The 17,767-nt window shown below is 44.6% G+C and overlaps 1 pseudogene; it reads right to left on the bottom strand.

The window, feature by feature from the left end:
• Positions 1 to 3,502: 3,502 nt before the first annotated feature.
• Positions 3,503 to 4,301, bottom strand: LOC146871934 (uncharacterized; annotated as a pseudogene).
• Between the last annotated feature and the right edge of the window lie 13,466 nt (positions 4,302 to 17,767).

Here is a 17,767-nt window from a genome sequence, read left to right as displayed (position 1 = left end):
TTGCAGGAACCACATTGCCCTCATGGACCAGCGCGGCGTAGTTGATGCTGTAGTGTTTAAAATTGAAAGGGTTTGAGGCATAGGTGCCACTAAAAGCTGTATTGTCCACGAATCCGATGATGATGAGTTTGGGAAGTTGCCCCAGAAATAAATTCTGCTGTTGTGTTAAGCGGGTCCCTGCTGGGATACTGAACACCTTCAAAGCCACTCTTTCCACAGCGTACTTGGCGTTCGATATTTGTAAAGCGTCGGCGTGCGCTAACCTGACGCTCGGTGACACTTTCACTCTCTTTACAAACAGGCTCGCTGATAGTATGTCCAGTTTGTACGGTTCCGCATCACCACTGATGAGACAGAATGAGTCCTTGTTGCGAGTGAGTTTGATCTTAAGATCAATTCCGTTGATGAGCAGTTTATCTTGGAAGAAGAGGTCTGAATGTATGCGCCCCAGGAGGTCATAGGGGCGACTGCCTGCTGCAAGCCCTGCTCGTTTTACAAAACCCTCATTGGCCCCGTCCAGAGCCGTGACTTCGAACTGTGCGTGTGTATCCCTGTAGAAGAGCCCCGTTGAAAGCTGCGTGTCAAGGGCGTCGCTGCTGTAATTTAGAATGCTCTCGAGGTAGGCTCTGTAGGCGTACATGTTATCATTCTGTGTGATGAGCCAATCGCCCAGGGTGATGTCCAGCTGATTAAACATGGTAGCTAGGGGATAAGCGATCGTCGCCACTTTAGCGTCTGCTGCTATGGCGGCCCCATCCGCTTTTATGATTCTACACACAAGATGCAACAATGTGTTATTGAGATCCAAATACATATCCGTGGACCCCGACACAAAAAACTCTATAGGGGCCAGAGGTGTCAATGCTGCTAAAGGTGATACCTCCATGAAGAAGCTGTTTTCGATGCTCGTCTGCGTTGGTTTTAGAGTGAACAAGTCTAGCTCGGATTTGGCGCACTCTCCAGATGCACAGTGTACGAAGGCCATGGTTTAGTTTCCGAAGCTTTAAAAAATATTTACTTTAGAGCCGTTTCTCTTCTTCTTCGCAGCTCTCTTCCGTCTTGGAGCTCTTCTTTTCTGAGTGCGTTTTGAAGAGCTCCGTCTTTTTTTATAGGGGGCAGGGGGGCCATGTAGTCTCGAAGCACGACGCTTCCTTTTAACACTCGCGCGCGGTGTGTACACCAACCCCGATCCTTCTTGCGGCTGTTTGTTCATGCGTTCTGCAACAGCCGTAGTAACAGAACCAACCACATCCTGGGCAATGCTCGTAGCCGCTGCCTTAACATGTGGTTTTGCAATTTCATAACCTCTTCTCAACGGCATAGCTCTTCTAAAGAGGCTCCTGAAGAATCCCCCTAAACCAGCCCCGTACATAACAGGCAACCCTTGAAAGTACGGTGGCCCTCCATATCCGGCTTGGTGTCTGTAATAGTCCCTGTACATAGACGGGTCCCTGTATGTTTTCACGACCACCATGATGCCTGCTTAATAGCCGCTGTCGCGTATCGGTCTTAAATGAAGCTTAACAATAACTTTCCCGTATTTAAAGGCCACCGGTTCAGACTGATCATCGTAGATCATAATTGAAATAGTGTCAAAATGGTTTTTAGAAACTGCGACGTAGTCGGGTTTATTAAATTGAATATTGACCATCGTATTATTTTCACCCTGTACGTGGACCCATCTTAGCAGCGGCGAGTAACTATCCCCGGTCCTCTGGGCCTCTACTATATCGCTATACACATAGAGCGTGTAGAAGCCTCCGTTAATATCGGAACACGTGTGATCCTGTTCCACCAGACTTTTCGCATGCAACACGGTGCCTAAGACCCTTCTTAATTTACCGGAGCTGTTAAACGTCGTGCCTCGACTCGGGGCATTAAGAAACACCTTCCTTCTGACGTTATCTAGAGACAGATGAATATTCGCATGTTTCGATGTTGGCTATGGATTTGTTGATGGCGTCGACAACACTTGCAACGGTAGGGTAGTAACCGTACGGTATGCCAGCGTGCATGTTCACATTGTCCTGATCACGCTTTATGTAAAACTTAGCTTCACTAGCTGTAAATGTATTCCAAGTTCTAGGGTATTGGATTTCTGTTAGGGCCACCTCCCAATCCCCTTTCAGGTGGACCGGCTTAGCCAATTTCACGGTGTATTTAGAGATCTGATTGTCGGGGAACATGTCCTTAGAAGCGTTGGATGGTAAGGTAATATAAAAGGGCGTTGTCTCCATCTTATCAGCTGTTTTTAGGCGGTCCTTAGCTCACACACCTTTCAGGGAGCTGGCCAGTACCCAACTGTTAAATTTATCCGGCCAGGCCCTCCATTTGACATATGCCTGGCTGTTAACCCCTCGACCTTTCCTCTTCAGAACCTTTTCAACCCTATACACACGGTTCGGATCATCAGGTACCAATTGTAACTCTTCCTTGTAAAAGATCCCCAACACAGCTACCCCTTCGTAGTCCTTTAACCTGTAAATATACAACCCTTCTTTAAGCTCCACACTTTCCACTATAAATATTTAATCGCTAAAGTTTGTTGGTAGCCCTTCGTGAAGATACCTTTCAATTTTGAAATCCTCCCGTGATCACCTTTTTTAAAAATGGGTTTCTTCACCTCTGTAACAAAATTACGTCCATACACGGTCCTCCAAACAGCTAAGGAATTACTAGGAGTGACCTCTTCGGGGGATGTTTTGATGGTCCGGTGATAACTGGCATTATATACATCTAAAAATGCTTGTAGAACCTCCACGTATCTGTAGGTGTTATGGGCTGTAAAATACCGCCACATCTTAGACTTTAAAGTTCTGTTACACCGTTCTACAACCGCTGCTTTTACCTCCGTGTGGGTTACAAAATGTTGAACACCGTGGTGGTTTAATAATTTCTGAAATGTCTTGTTTAAGAATTCTTTACCAGCATCTGTTTGTAGTTTTTGAGGAATTCGGCCCTTCCCGAAGATGGCTTTAAAAGCGGCCGTGACACTAGCCCCACTTTTATCGCGTAGCGCTTCTGCGTAGGCGTACTTGGACAACACGTCTATGGCTGTTAATATAGAACAGGCACCGTTGTTATGTTTTGCGACATCTTGAAGGCTGATCATGTCCGCTTGCCACTGATAATCTATTTGCGCATTAACGATTGTGGGGCGTCTCTTAAAACGTCTTCGGACCTGTTTATGGAGTGAATACTCCTCTTCTCCCGATAGCCATGTCTTGACCAGGTCTCTGCTTACCGGTTCATTTTCATCTACAGCCCTTCTTAGCCGTGCCCTCGACATGATATCATCTGTTACAGCAAATTAAATGAAAGATGCTTGTTTTGTGTAAGGTCATTTTATTTTAAAAAACAATACTATCAAGACCTATGCAAAAGATACTTTACATTTTCACAGTAATTGTCATAAGTATGGATTAAAACATAGCCACCTTAAGGTGTATCACTCCACTAGTTTGTTCTAAATACATGCTATCATGTCACATTACATAAGACCTTAGTTAAATAGTCTTCGTGGGGCCAAAGATCCTATTGTTCTATTTTTTTTATACATATTACACATACGTCTTTCTATGAGTCTTTCTATCAACTTTCTATCAAAAGTAGGGCACAGCTCATGCATAGCAGGTAGTTTTACGCTCGGGGCATAGGCGTGTCGGATATCATTGAGTGCCGCTGTCAAGATCCTCAACATATCGGGGTGTACATATTTCTTTTCAGGGAGCATACCGTACACCACCCTTAGCAGTTTATACACCTTGTACGGATCTAGCAAACCACAAATATAGCGTATTGTTCTTGTTCTGTATGATTCGCACAAACATTCGTGAGCCGCCTGCTGTGGATCGTTCATTTGGTAGCCGTGACAAAGGCTGTAATAGTCGCGCTTGACACAGTTTAGTATCACCGTCGCGGCAAAACCCTTAACTTCTCGCCTCTCATAGTAGGACACTCCGTCATCGTCCTTATCACAGGCATCGCTCTTAAGAGCCGCACACACACTTGTCGCAACCCTCACGATTTTGGCATGTGGAGCTTTCAGCCTGTTTTGAACACCACAGACAATTGAAGATTACATTGCTCGCTTTTGCAGGTCGCCACTCTGCCGCCGGTCCTTCTGGGGTTTCTCTCTAAGGTTCAAAAGAAGAATTGACAGCCCATTAGTCGAAGAAACAAAATACAGCAATTATGTAGCTGACTGCTCATAACCTTTTCCTACTAACCTCCGCATGTTCACAACCCTCGGCGAAGGCTCTGAAATCTTGAGTCGCTAATGTCCTGCGATGCCCCCTCATCCTCGACGCTTGTACCAGGCTGTTGCAGAACAACCTCCTCAGCAGCCGTATCCTCCGGAGGATCCATGTCTTCATAGACGCGCGTGTTAGGCGTTGTTCCAGCCTCCTTACCAGAGCACATTATGAAGGGGGTGCATCCAGCTGGTGGTGTTCTCTATGGGGTCAAAAAAGAAGGACGATTGACATGCCAGTAAGTTGAAGACATAAAATACATCATTTTTGTAACTGACTGTGCATAAATTTTTATTTTATTTTTTACTAACCTCCGCATTTTCACCGTCCTCTGCGACGGCTCTGAAATCTTGAGTCACTAATGTCCTGCGATGCCCTGTCATCTTCGACGCTTGTACACAGCTGTTGCACAACGCCCTTCTCAGGCTCCGTATCCTCCTGAAGATCCATGTCTTCATAGACGGGTGTGTTAGGAGGTGCTACAGCTTCTTCATCTTCCAACATGTCCACGAAACTGAGGCCAGCAAACACGCTGCCACTACACGAGACCTCACTCTCGCTGCTGGCGTCCTTAATCGGAGACATCCTGCATAAACACTCCTTGAGACTGAGTTTTTGCACCCCCCGACAAAGGTCAGTATCAAAACCAGTAACGTCGCAGCCCATATCCTTAGGTGTTTCTTGTTGAGCATTCTCATCCATTACCAGGGGTGCCAAGCTATGGTAATATCTATTGATAGTGGGCTGGGAGCCACCCCACATGGGGCTTTTCACGAGCGGGGTGTATCTCTTCATTTTGCTGTGGGAACCTTTTCGTCTTTAGACGGCTGGTTGCTGTACAAGGTTCTTAAGGAGGCCTTGTATGTATCCTAATCAGATCCTAAAAGGGCGTGCCCCTCTACACCACAACAAGGACATACACGCCTCATAGATCTCTGGTTCGCTGTTGTCTACATAAGAAGCTACGCCCCAAGGCAGCCCCATGGGACAGTTGAACGCCTACATCCACCCTGATGGGCTTGATGCCTGTCACTTTTAAGGACAAGCAGCTGGCACTTTTAAGGAAACACAGACATGTCACTTTTGCAGCCACACACGTCACTTTTAAGGATGCACACACGTCACTTTTGCAGACACACACGTCACTTTTAAGGACACAGCGAAGGGCGGGGGCACCTACAGGGGGGGACCTGTCACTTTTAAGGACACGCAGGGTGATCGATGGTATCAGCTTATACTACTGACATCTCAGTGAGTTAAACATACTTAATATTTGGTTTGATTTGCACGTTATGGGTTCGACTCCGACAAGGTAATACAGTTTCCATTGCTAGTGAATTCAGTTTTGCTCCCCTCATGCTTACCTAGTCCAAAGCTGAGATTACCAGTGACTCTACACTGCCTTGCGTCTCCCTCCCTCCCTAGGTCAGCGGTATGACAGACTCTTGCAGCCACCCTCTCCTCATGCACCCCCTCTTTCTACCACCTCTTTTGTACTAAGCTTAACAATTGTATGTGTGGCAGGTAGCACAACGGGAGCAGGCAGGCCATATTCACAGACTCCAGTTCTTTGTTCTGTCTGCTGAGGAGTTGTGAAGGGGGTGGTGAGCAGCTGAAGCGAGAACCTGTTGTTCCATCACGGCTACAACTTGCTTCACCCCCTACCCCATCCCCCGCCGTCCGGAGTTAATTCTAGGTTAACTGCTGATTGCAAAGCTGCACTTCGTAAACTTTAGTGAAATCAATGCTTTTCGATCTCCCTGATCGTATCTCGGGGAAAGTCACTTCTGACTCCATTCTAAAGATCTGTCCAAGATTAAAACGGAAAGCGTGCCCCAAGCAACACTTTCCATCTCTGCTGATTTCGCGCTGGTGTCTACGCCCAATTTCGCCTTTATTTCATGTGGATTCGACAATTCCTTGCACATTTGTATGTGGATCACAGAAGCAAATTGTTATCAGTGGGATCAGCATGAGCAGTGAGTGGTAGGAGTGTAAGATGCTGGCACCGGTGGGCAGTACAAGCACCCAGCGCTTATAGCCACTATGAGCAAATGACCCTAGCAACAGTGTAAAAAGCTGGCACTGGTAGGCAGAAGGAGGTGCCCAGCACTGATGGGTGATGTGGAAAGTTGACACTGTTTAGTATTGTAAGATGTAAGCACCAGTGGGCAGTATGAGGACACAGCACTTAAAGGTCAGTATGCGAAAATGACATTTGTAGGCAGTATAAGAAACAGGCATTGATGTTTAATGAGGACGCTGGCACTGGTTAACCTTGTGAGAAGCTGGAACGGGTAAACAGTGTGTGACAAACTGGTATTTGGTGGCAGTACATGGCCAGAGCAGGAAGCTGGCACTGGCAGGAATTGCAAGAAAAATGCACAGGTGAGCAGCAAAAAGGGAGTACTGGTGGTTTTGTGGGGGCTAAGCAATGCCAGGAAATGTATAAACCGGTATTCGGGGTACTTTATGCTTCTATAAAACCAGATTACTATGGAACAGGCCAACAAAGCAATCGAAAGAGAAACACATCCAGGTCCACACATTGCGGACATGATCACGCAGCTGAATGGCAGTCAATCCAGTGGAGTTTGAACCTGTGACCATGAAGTCAAACATAAATTCCTGCAGCGAATGCATTGAGCTATCAGACCTGCCTTCAGCTCATCATTGTATCTGAATGAAACAACATGCAGAAAGATGCAGGTATTATCAAAAATAGGCAAGTCAAGGTTGATAGGACTATCTAAAACTTTGCAACTTCACATAATAGTTGAGAGGCAACCTTTCCACACATTTGTGTAAAAAATTTGACTTTTTGCAACAGCTTGTCACAAAACGTAAACTTAGAAAAAAAAATTGGTGCATTTTTGCCATCAAAAATAGAAAAAGTCTACAACATTTAAGCTTGGTGGCAAAAAAGTCTGCTTATATTTTCAAACTTGGTTGGCTTTGATTAGAGTGGAAATTACCTTACTGTATACCCCTTCTATTTAGTTATGTGTCTATATGTTAATTACTTAATTTCTACAGTAAAAAAACATGCATATCCTTTCTATGTAGTTATGTATCTATATAAATGTATTACTTTACTCTTACTTTAGATGAAGAAAAAAGATACTGAAATATATATAAAAATAATAAATTCAACCCTTGACTCTTTCATATGCACTACTGTCTCACCCTATACGTCTCTCAATATATCCTCTACCTCCACACTCTGACTCATCCCAAACCGCATTCTACTACTCGGATCGCCAAAATACACCTTTCTAGACTCTTCCTCCTCTATCCCTGCTTGGTTCACCCGAAACCTTATTTTACTACTATGATTTCCCTAATCCCTTTCTAGGACTCTTACCTCCCCCATCTATCCTTTTACTCAACCCAAGGCTCCTCTTTCAACTAGGACATCCTAAATAACACTTTCTAGACTCTCCCCTCTTCTATCTCTCCATTATATAATTCAATCCAACTAACACTCACATGTCCACCACTCAAATTAACACATATTTTCCTACACTAACCCACCACTAATCATCTTTGGGTTCCGGAGCAGTGTGCGACTCGTCGAAAAGCACTTCAACTTGGCTGGGGTAGTAAGCGCTATCTAGATACAATAACATATCTTTTCCATCTGCATATCACACACCTCATCTTTCCTCTTCAGCATCCTCTTTTGATTGTTTCCTGAAATGCACTTGCATCTCCTTCACTTCATTCCCAACACAACACACTCACTCACCTGTAACACTGCATTTTCCTTTACTTTTATCTTGTCAATATTTTGACAACTGTATACCCCCTTCACATAGTTGCACAGAAACACAATTGGAACTGAAGTACGTGCCCGTTGCTCGTGTGCGCTCTACATACGTTTGGATGACCATGTACTTGAACACCGTTTTGACTCCCTGGCAGGCACTGTGAGAAATTTGCACTTCTTAGCTCTAAATCATGACCAGTAATAAAAATCCGGAGGGTACTCAATTCAAATTATGGACTGTATAACTGTACTATGTTACAAGGAAAAACATCTACATGCTTGCATCCATTGTCAGAGCTCATGGACTCAACATCACATCATACGCAGACGACACCCAGCTCCTCCTCTCCCTATCCAACGAACCCACCCCCTCAAACGCAACTTACAAGACGGAATGGAAGCCGTCGCCAGATGTATGAAGAACAGCTGCCTCCAACTCAACACGGTTAAAACAAAGATACTCATCATGGGCCCACACCCCGACGCCTGGAACGACACCTGGTGGCCCTCGGGTACCCCACATGGATCACGCACGCAACCTCGGAATCATTCTGTACTACGAACTCAAAATGGACCACCAGGTCAACACCATCACCTCCTCCTGCTACCACACCCTGCACAAAACCTTCAAGTGGATCCCGCCGAACACAGGAAAACCATCACACAAGCCCTCATCAGTAACAGACTGGACTACAGCAACGCACTCTATGCCGGGGTCAGCAAAAACCTCACCGCAAACTCCAGAATGCCGCCGCCAGACTAGTCCTCAACTTACTGCGCCATTGCCACATCAGCCAGCACCTACGAACCCTACACTGGCTCCCCGTCGAGAAGAGAATCACCTTCAAGCTTCTCACTCACGCACACAAAGCCCGCCACAACTCCGGACCCGCCAACATGAACCACCGCCTCGTGTTCCACACTCCCCGGCGCTCTCTCCGCTCGGCCCAGCACTCCCTCACAGCAGTACCTAGGATCAAGAAAAGCAGAACAGGAGGGCACTCCTTCTCCCTCCTCGCGGCAAAGGCTTGGAACTCCCTCCCTCTACACCTCCAACAGACAGCATCACTTCCCAAGTTCCTAAAGGATCTCAAGACCTGGCTCTTTGATGGAACTCAATGAACCTCATGGAACTGCGGACCCCCTCCTCTCTGCCCCCCCTTCCTTCAGCGCCTTGAGACCCGCTCCGGGTGAGTAGCTAGTGCTTTAGAAACCCCTGATTGATTGATTTATTGATCTTGGATATAGCTAACTCCCCATTACGGAATGCAAGATTAAGTAAAACATGTGAAATATAAATGGAAACTAAATTGGTGACATAGATTACCTAAACATTATTAGTTAAATGTGGGGAATTGTTTGGTATGTTGAGCCAGACTGAGACCAAATACTCAGTTGACTTAGTATGCAAGAAAGTTCAATTTGTGAAATCAAGGAAAGCGAGTGTGGTACACAATCCAACTCGATTTGAAATCTGACCAGCCTCAAGTAGATTTTTTTAATCAAAAAAGAAGAGGAAAAAAAATCACTTTTCTCATCAGGCCTAAAATGCAAACAACTTGAATTTTTCCAAAATCAAAGCTCAATTCCTTGAAATTGTGTAACAGTGCTAAAGTGGTAACAATATTATAGTCTCTAATGTGTAGCAAAGCAAACACTACCGTCTCCTGCACAATACAAAGTCACAATATATTACCTAATTTCAGTTTTACTGCATCATTTGCATGGCATTTGTAATCTGCCAACATCTTATCAATAGCACTGAGTCCTGTCATTTGTGCTCCTTGGCAGTCACTAAACCAGACCCAGTTAGAGTGAATAATCCGCATGCGGAGCATGGAAACGTCCCACCTATATATGCTTTTAACTTTGCATGTATGACAGCTTTCTTACGATCTTTAAGACCACTGCATGCTTTAAGACTATTACATTGCACAAAACATAGAAATGTATTTTATTACTTAGCCAAAACTGATGCGTTCTCCTCCCTATAAAGTGTCACTTATGGGCTATTAGCGACACATAAACGGAGATGAAATGAAATGTCGAACATTTTGAAATATAGGCAGACGGAAAACTAGGCTGCTTTGCTAATGCCATTGTCAGCAGCCAACCTGAGCTTTTGAAAATCTATTTCAGTTGGCTCAGGTGAGGACACTCAGAATCTTCTGTTATATGTGCCCATCACAGCACCTCCTAAACTCTAGTGAGGCTCTAGGGAAGTAAAAGGAAGAGAGTAAGAGAGTGAGTTGCAGCATCCTCAGCCGATCAAGATTTCCCAGCCAAACTGGAACCTTACCAGCTGCCACACTTCTTGGGAACAGCACAAATTGCCTCTTTTCCCAGACCAAAGCAGCAAACACAACAATGTGAAAAGCAAACAGCCCCCGCATATGGATTGTGCAAATGCAGTCCAGAGTGGCCGTCTTGGTACTCCCCCATTCTCACTGCATTTCTAGTTAAGTAATTTGCTTTTGTCTATGTTGTGACTCTGCTCATGTGCTCCCTGCAATTGCACCTCTACTTTATGGTCAGTTTCTCTACCATAACGCATATTTCAATACTTTAGTAAGACCTTCCGAGTGCATGTGGGAGGGTGTGCTAGCTGGTGGAGTTTATATACACTCTATCCTAAACACTAGCTCAACAGCACGTTCGGCCCATTGGGCTGGTTCCGGAGTATACCTATGATGCCTGAACGTCTGACATGCTTTCCTAAACACCTGCCATGCTTACTCCATGTTGAACAATGGGAAGTCTTCTATTAAAGGGAGAGGAGGGCAAGCAGGATTGTGGCAATGGTAACATACTTTTACACCAGGACTAGAAGTGTTCTCTTTTGTTAATAGCAGATAATCTAAGTTTGATGTGTTTTTTGTGAAATGATGCATAGAAAATCATCAGGGGTTTTAATTATTCATGGATCAATCATTACTGAAGTATTCATTTAGCAGATGGAATAAAAACAATCATAATTGTTGCAGTAATATCTTGACTCAAAAATGTGTTTTGTGACTGGTGCTAGCACAGTTCCACCATTTGGCTTTAATCCTCAAACATCAAAAGAGTTTCTGCATTCATACAATAGCCAAGTCCAAATGTCAGTTTCCAGAGGCAAACACCTGTGGAAATGTGTTCCCACCCCCCCTTTTTCAATATCCTAAGAAGCATTTAAAACAAACGACTTTGGGATACTGAATTCACCTGGATTTGGACAGGCCTAGTCATCATATTTAGATGATGGGTAGAATGCATACATATATTATGAAGTAGTTATAGATACAGAGGATTGACCATGCTGTTGTCTAAGAAGGTGTGGTAGTCTTGTGGAAGCTCATGAAATTCAAGGTCCTTAGGTTTCCGGAAAATCATCTAGTAGCATGGTGCAGGTCGCTGTGCCTTTACAATAGCGCATTTCTTTCCCTTCCTCGCTCGTTTATCATGGCATATTAGAAAAGACTATTGAAAAAACTTATTTTTCCTGAAACTTTGTCAATGTTTGTTGCTGCAATGATCAATAAAGTTTTTCCTAAACTATACCAATACATTCTACATCGGTTGTCAATAAATAGATGTTTTGCAGATTGACAGTTCTCGTTTTCATCTTTTTTGTGTTTCTTGTGTCAGTATCAGACCCTGTTTTTGTGGCCACAGGGCAAGCAAGGGCTACTGGGCCTGCAATCATTTACCTCTGGTGTACAGGGGTTCCTGCACCTATGGCTCTGCAAACTGGCCTAAGTACAATCTCTTTAACACTTGACTTCAGTTGTAACAACGACAAACAGTCACAGGCTTCTCAGGGAGGAAGTGTGAATGTGTGCAAACTCCGAACTCAACCAACCTGCAGCACTGTAACTGATCGTCTAACACATTGCTTTACTTTGCTTAAGAAAAATAATTTTATACACATGTAAATCTTAATGCTTCACAGAACAAGCTATAGGTACAATTACTTTACTGACTTACTGTGCCTAGTCCTTCTCTCCCAGGTGTTTCCATTCTTCTGGATTTGAGCTCTCTAGGGCCAGTAACGGGTCAGGTGCTGATCCCCTTTTTGAATAGTTTATGCACTAAGTTATCTCAAGCAGACCTGTGTGACCGTTCCCATCACAGTGGAATTGGCTCGACCCACCACGAGTGGTCAGAAGGGACCTACTGCACTGTGTCGTAAACCCACAAATTGCAGGGCACACCCACAAAAGATTCATATAGCTCCATGGGGTCTTAGTTATTACACTGCCTTCAGAGAACAGGAAAAAAGGCAGGTGTCTCTCATACTTCTCTTCAATGAGTCTAACAGTCCTACCAGATAAGCTTTTATCTGCAAGGATTTTTTGTAGGTGTGTGGACCCTCAACCTGCCCCTGAAAGCAGTCCACGTATTCAATTATTGGTGTTTTCTGATAAGTTATGTCATATGTACAATCAGCACACAAAAATACTATACTATAAAATAAAAAGAAAATTAGAAAAAAACATTTTATATCTCACATCCCTACTATTGGTAATGAATTGGCTTAAGTCATACCTAGCGCCAATATGGACAATATTAGCAGCTTCGTGGCTATATTGGTGTATCATTAGTATTGTCCATAACTATTTTACTCCAATTCATATCGTACCACTGAATACCTTTAAAAGTTTGCAGTTGGTCATAGCTAGCATTTCCCCCAACAAACCAGTCCTCTTGTATTTCCCTCCCAAATTCATAAGTCTGTTGACATCTTTTTCCTCAATAATTCTCTATGGAAAAGGGTGGGGAAGTTTTAGTTCACCTGCCATGACATGCTGCTCTTCCAAGAGGTGACATGCTGACAGTAGGTTTTTCCCACTTTTGGGAATAGGACACAGCAGGTAGCAGCTGAGGGCTCTGCCGCAGTACTTGGAAGTGTATGGATTCCAGAGAAGACACTGGCCTCTGGCTTTATCTAAACCTGTTTCTGGAATTGAATGAGACATGGGGATTGGGCTGTAGACAGCAACACAGTCTACCTTGTGTGCAGTCTCTGATGTGGTACATTCCGCCCTGGGCACAGTTTCGCACATTGTAACTTACCATGTTGTAATTCTAGATGCATTGTAGAGTCATGCGTGGTGCTAAATACACTTTGAAGGTGTATTATGTCCTTTTCAGCCAAACTGTGAGTGAAACTAAGATGCTGAGCTATCTTAGTCTCGTCATGGCTTTCTCTGGCACTGGTGTGGTCCGTTCTTAAGGGCGCCACCTTTTTCCATTATATGAAGAGTGTGTCAGGCTGAGCAAAATTCAGTCTGACACTCTTCATGTTCAGGTCAAGCAGCTAGGCGCTGTACATGGGCTAAATGCACTGGTGCCTGGCTACCTAAGATGAAATTTGCCATGATAAAGGTTTCAGAGCCTTGTGGGTGTAAGCTCCTCAGCCCGACAAAGCACTGGAGGTCCTTCCCCTCATGACGAGGGGCAGGCGCTTCAGCTTTATCCATTGAAGTGCCCAGGGCTGGCTGTCCATCAGTGAAGCCTTGTCCCAGAGTGGGGTGGGTTGGAGTTAGCAGTCCTACTGACCACATCCCACTCTGTGACGAGTAAGGGACTGCCGCCGCCTCTCCTTGGCTGACCCATAATATGGTAAGCAAATGAAAGGAGGTGGCAGTCTCAATCCTACAGTAACCACAGGGGCTCCCTCCCTCCTGTCAACCAGTGTTAAATATATTATCTGGCTGCACAAGTGTGTACTCTGTTTCTCCCTCATGTCTGCAGTTTGGTTGTTTATTGCATAACTGTGAGCAACCCAGAGTGAGCCTTCATCCAACTGACCACAGCATACTTTACTGAACCCTGCCTTTATGCCTGTATCCTGAGGGACAACTGATGTTAGCTGCAGAGGTACAGTCCCCCTGTTCTAATTAGGACTGGGACTGGCTAAGAGCTCCTGAAACATTTTCCTACAGGGCTGGTTAGAATAGTGTATGGCACATGCAAAGCAATCTCGATTGATTTAATCAGAATTTCATTTGACAGGCTAGTACTCAATGTCATTGACCCATGTGGGTTATTTTGTTAGGGAATCCTTATGTGTACAGTGCATATCCTGAACACACGTATTTCAAGACACTCATGTGTTAGTGATCTCACTAGCACATACGAAGCACCTTGAAATACTTCAGCTCAACATATGTGATGTACAACAAATTATCATGGAGTGCAAAATCAAGAGTGGAGTCTGGCTCAAAGATTCATGCACGAGCCGAGGCTTCAGAATATCTGCAACGTAAATCATGCCACAAATATTTTATAATACGAGGTGTTCAAAATAAGAAAAAGTGGATTTTGTCAACACTCTGAAGCTTCATACCTTAGTACATCACAGAAGTATTAAAAATAAGGGTTTTTAAACATACACTGAAAAATATTCCTGCTCTCGCCTTCATAACAACACTATCAGTGAACTTAAAGGTAAGTCAGTTATGGATACCCTATATACAGGGCCACTGGAATAATGTGTTTCAACAGCTGCATGTTTTTAAAAAATATTTATGGATTTGCCACATAATCCAACACCTGCTGCATAATCTGCAGATTTGAACAAAAAAATTGTTTTTAGCTCAAAGATGAAAAGTTACTAAAAACATGGTGACGTGGGTTTATGCGCAGTGCAAGGCCCTTTGCAAAGTTTAACTGGTCATCTTTTGGATTTTTTTAAATATATTTGGTTATGAAACGGCTACTACTGAGGTGAAATTTTTGCCCAGATAATATTACCATGTGTATAAATTACATAACAGTCAAGTAACAATATAAAAAAATGTGCCTTATTATGCAGCATAATTTTCCTTTTCTTGCTGCATAATTTAGTCATCCCTGCTGCATAATTTGGTGCTATTCTAACACAATTCCAGTGGCCCTGACTATATAGTATAGAGTTATGTGGACTAGATTCTAATTATGGCTTGAGCATCATTTTAGGTTACGAAATCAGACATGAGGTTTTTGTACTAGAGGTAGGTGAGCCACTGGAAACTCGAACCAGGCTCAAGCAGATGACGGCTCTGGCTCAGCTCGACGTCCTCTTAGTCCCAGGAGACCAAAACAAGCCAAGCTTTTATGTGGGTACTTGCTGCCTGCCACTCAGGCTGCCACCTCATGCACCAAGAAATGAAGACAAACCTTTGATGAAAAGCGTTTGATGTAAAACAGACAAGAGAACAGAAGATACACAGCTAGTGGCTGAATTGTATTGTGCAAAACAAGAAATCACGGCTTCCCTGCTTAACAAAATTGTGTAATCCCATGCAAATATTATATTTCACCAAGACTCCTTTTTCTTCAGCATTGCATTTGAGAGAGCCTTCAAATCGGAGCAATCGGGATGTACGCTATCCAATAAGCACTTGTTTTTTGTTTAATAGACTGTGATGTTGTTCCGTCTTCAATACAAATCTACATCACAAAAATTTGGGTACACCTGTTACGTTATGCGTATTTGTAAAGCAAAGTATCAAGAGGGTATCCTGGCACTGAGCCGATGAGTGTGCCTAGCCATGCCTAGGACAGGGCAGGATGATGAGTAGAAAAGCAAGGTTTTCAGATTCTTTCTGGATTCAGGAAGCGAAAAGAAGGCTCTGGCTTCTTTTCTGGTTGAGTGACCATGCATGAGAGGGTGGGTTACTGTGTGGGTGGTTAGTGTGCATAAGGGGTTCTGGGTACGGGAGCAATGAAAGTGGATGGGTGCATGAGGGCTTGAGAGAGGTGCAAGTGAAGACTCCCTTTGTGGAGTGTGTAGCAGTGCGGTCAGTGGGGATAGGGGTTGAGAGCGCAGAGGAACTTGGTCCGTAAGAGGAGGAACAGGGTTCCTTACACTGGGTGCAGTCCAGGGACAGACAGGCTTGCCATGGTAGGCTGAGAGTGGCTCCTTGGATGCCTATGTTGAGCAGCCTTGTAATGAATGTGTGTGGGAGAGCATATCGAAGACTGCTGAGAGGTCTAGGAGGATCAGAGCTGCAGTCCCTCAGTCGAGTAGGGCTTGGTAGCTGCGATAAGGGCTGTTGGTGCTATGGTATTTGTAGATTCTGTTTGAGAGGAGTCGAGTAGTAGGTTCCATTCCAGATGTGAGGCGAGTTGTTGGTTGATGTTTTTTTTAATACCTTAGTCAGGAACAGGAGCAGGGACATCAGTCAGTAGTTGTTGAGTTCGCTGGGGTCTGCCAATGGTATCTTTAGTAGGGCATTGACTTTTGCATGTTTTCAGTCCTCGGGGAAGGTGGCCATGGCAATTGAGGTGTTGATCAAGGTGGTGAGTATGTGGTTGAAGATGTGGTGAGGGAATGGGTCGGCTGGTGCCCCTGAGTGGACCGAGCTCATGATGGAGGCGTTGTCATGTGGGGCAAGCTGGCTCCATTCAGTTAGTCAGATGTCTGTGGTGGTAGCGGAGTCGTTGTGCTGCTTGAAGAAGTTGGTGGCCTTGGGCTTGGGTTTGAAGTTTCTGTATCTGTTGGGGACCTTGTTGTGGAAGAAGTCTGCACTGTTGTCTCAGAGTTCCTGTGAGAGGGTAATGTTGTTTGCTGTGGCTGAGACGTTGGATAATTCTTTGACGATGTTGAAGAGTTCTTTGCTGTTTCGATGATTGAGGCGAAGGACTTTTTCTTTGATTCTCTCAACTTTCTGTGGTAGAGGTTCAGGGCTGTCTTGAAAGCAGTTGTGTCCTTACTATTGCACCATCTCCTTTCCAGTTGTTAACAGTGTCCTATAGTGGATCTTAGGTTTTAAGTGTCCCAGCTAGCCTTCTTGGTGGACCTTCTGTGGGTGTTGTTGCCGATGGCAGTGACACTGTCAGCGCAGTCAGTGATTTAATTGTTGAAGTCTCTGACATTCTGGTCTAGGTTGTTGGAGGAGATGGGGTGGGTGGTGTTGATGGTGTTGATTCATTTGTCCTATGAGACTTAGATCCAGCTGTGATGGGGCGTCGGGCAGACTGGGGGCGGAAGTCTGTGAGCTGGCGATGTTGAAGTGAATGATGGAGTCGTCGTCCAGGTGAGTTCTGTGGTGTGGCTGTACCTGATGCAGTCGCTGGAGATGTATATGGGTTCTAGTGTGTGGTGTTTGTGGGGCCATGGACAAATTTGGTGAGTCCGATGTTGTTCATGCTGTCGAGGAGGTTAGTAGTGTTTGTGATTGTGGTCATCGAGATGGAAGTTGAGGTCACCAAAGAAAATGTAGTTGTTGGAGTCTATGGCGAGGGGGGCGATAAAGTTGCAGAAGGCTGGACGTGGTCCTGGAGGACGGTAACATGGGAATAGATTAAAAAATAATGCAAAAATAATATAACAAAATCTGCTGCATTCTGCTGCATAATTTGCCTTTTGACGCATAATTTAGTCAACCCTGTCACACACCTCTATAGTACAGTGGCATTAATCACAGCTACAGTGAGGCTACAAAAGTGCTTCAGGTACCATTGCATTTGGAGCTGTTGTCCAGGCACTAGTCTGTATACACATTCCCATCATTCTCCCATCCCTCCCCCATTCTGCATGACTAGCACAAGCGTTAGCCGGTTTTGATGCAGTGTATATCATGAATTAACAGATATTCTTTCAATGGGCCCCAGATGTTCTTGGGCAACAGAGCCTGGGAAATGGTGGAATAGTAAAGTCCCAGTTGGTCGTTGCAGTATATCATATAGCCAGGTCTTCACTGTGGGTATACAATCCCTGTTCCACACACGACACACGCCTCTCCACATCCTTTACTCCTTCTCTTCTGTCACTCAT

The sequence above is a fragment of the Triturus cristatus genome, chromosome 1_1 (genome assembly GCF_964204655.1).
Source record: "Triturus cristatus chromosome 1_1, aTriCri1.1, whole genome shotgun sequence".
NCBI classification, from domain to species: Eukaryota; Metazoa; Chordata; class Amphibia; order Caudata; family Salamandridae; genus Triturus; species Triturus cristatus.
This window is presented reverse-complemented; position numbering and strand designations above follow the sequence as displayed.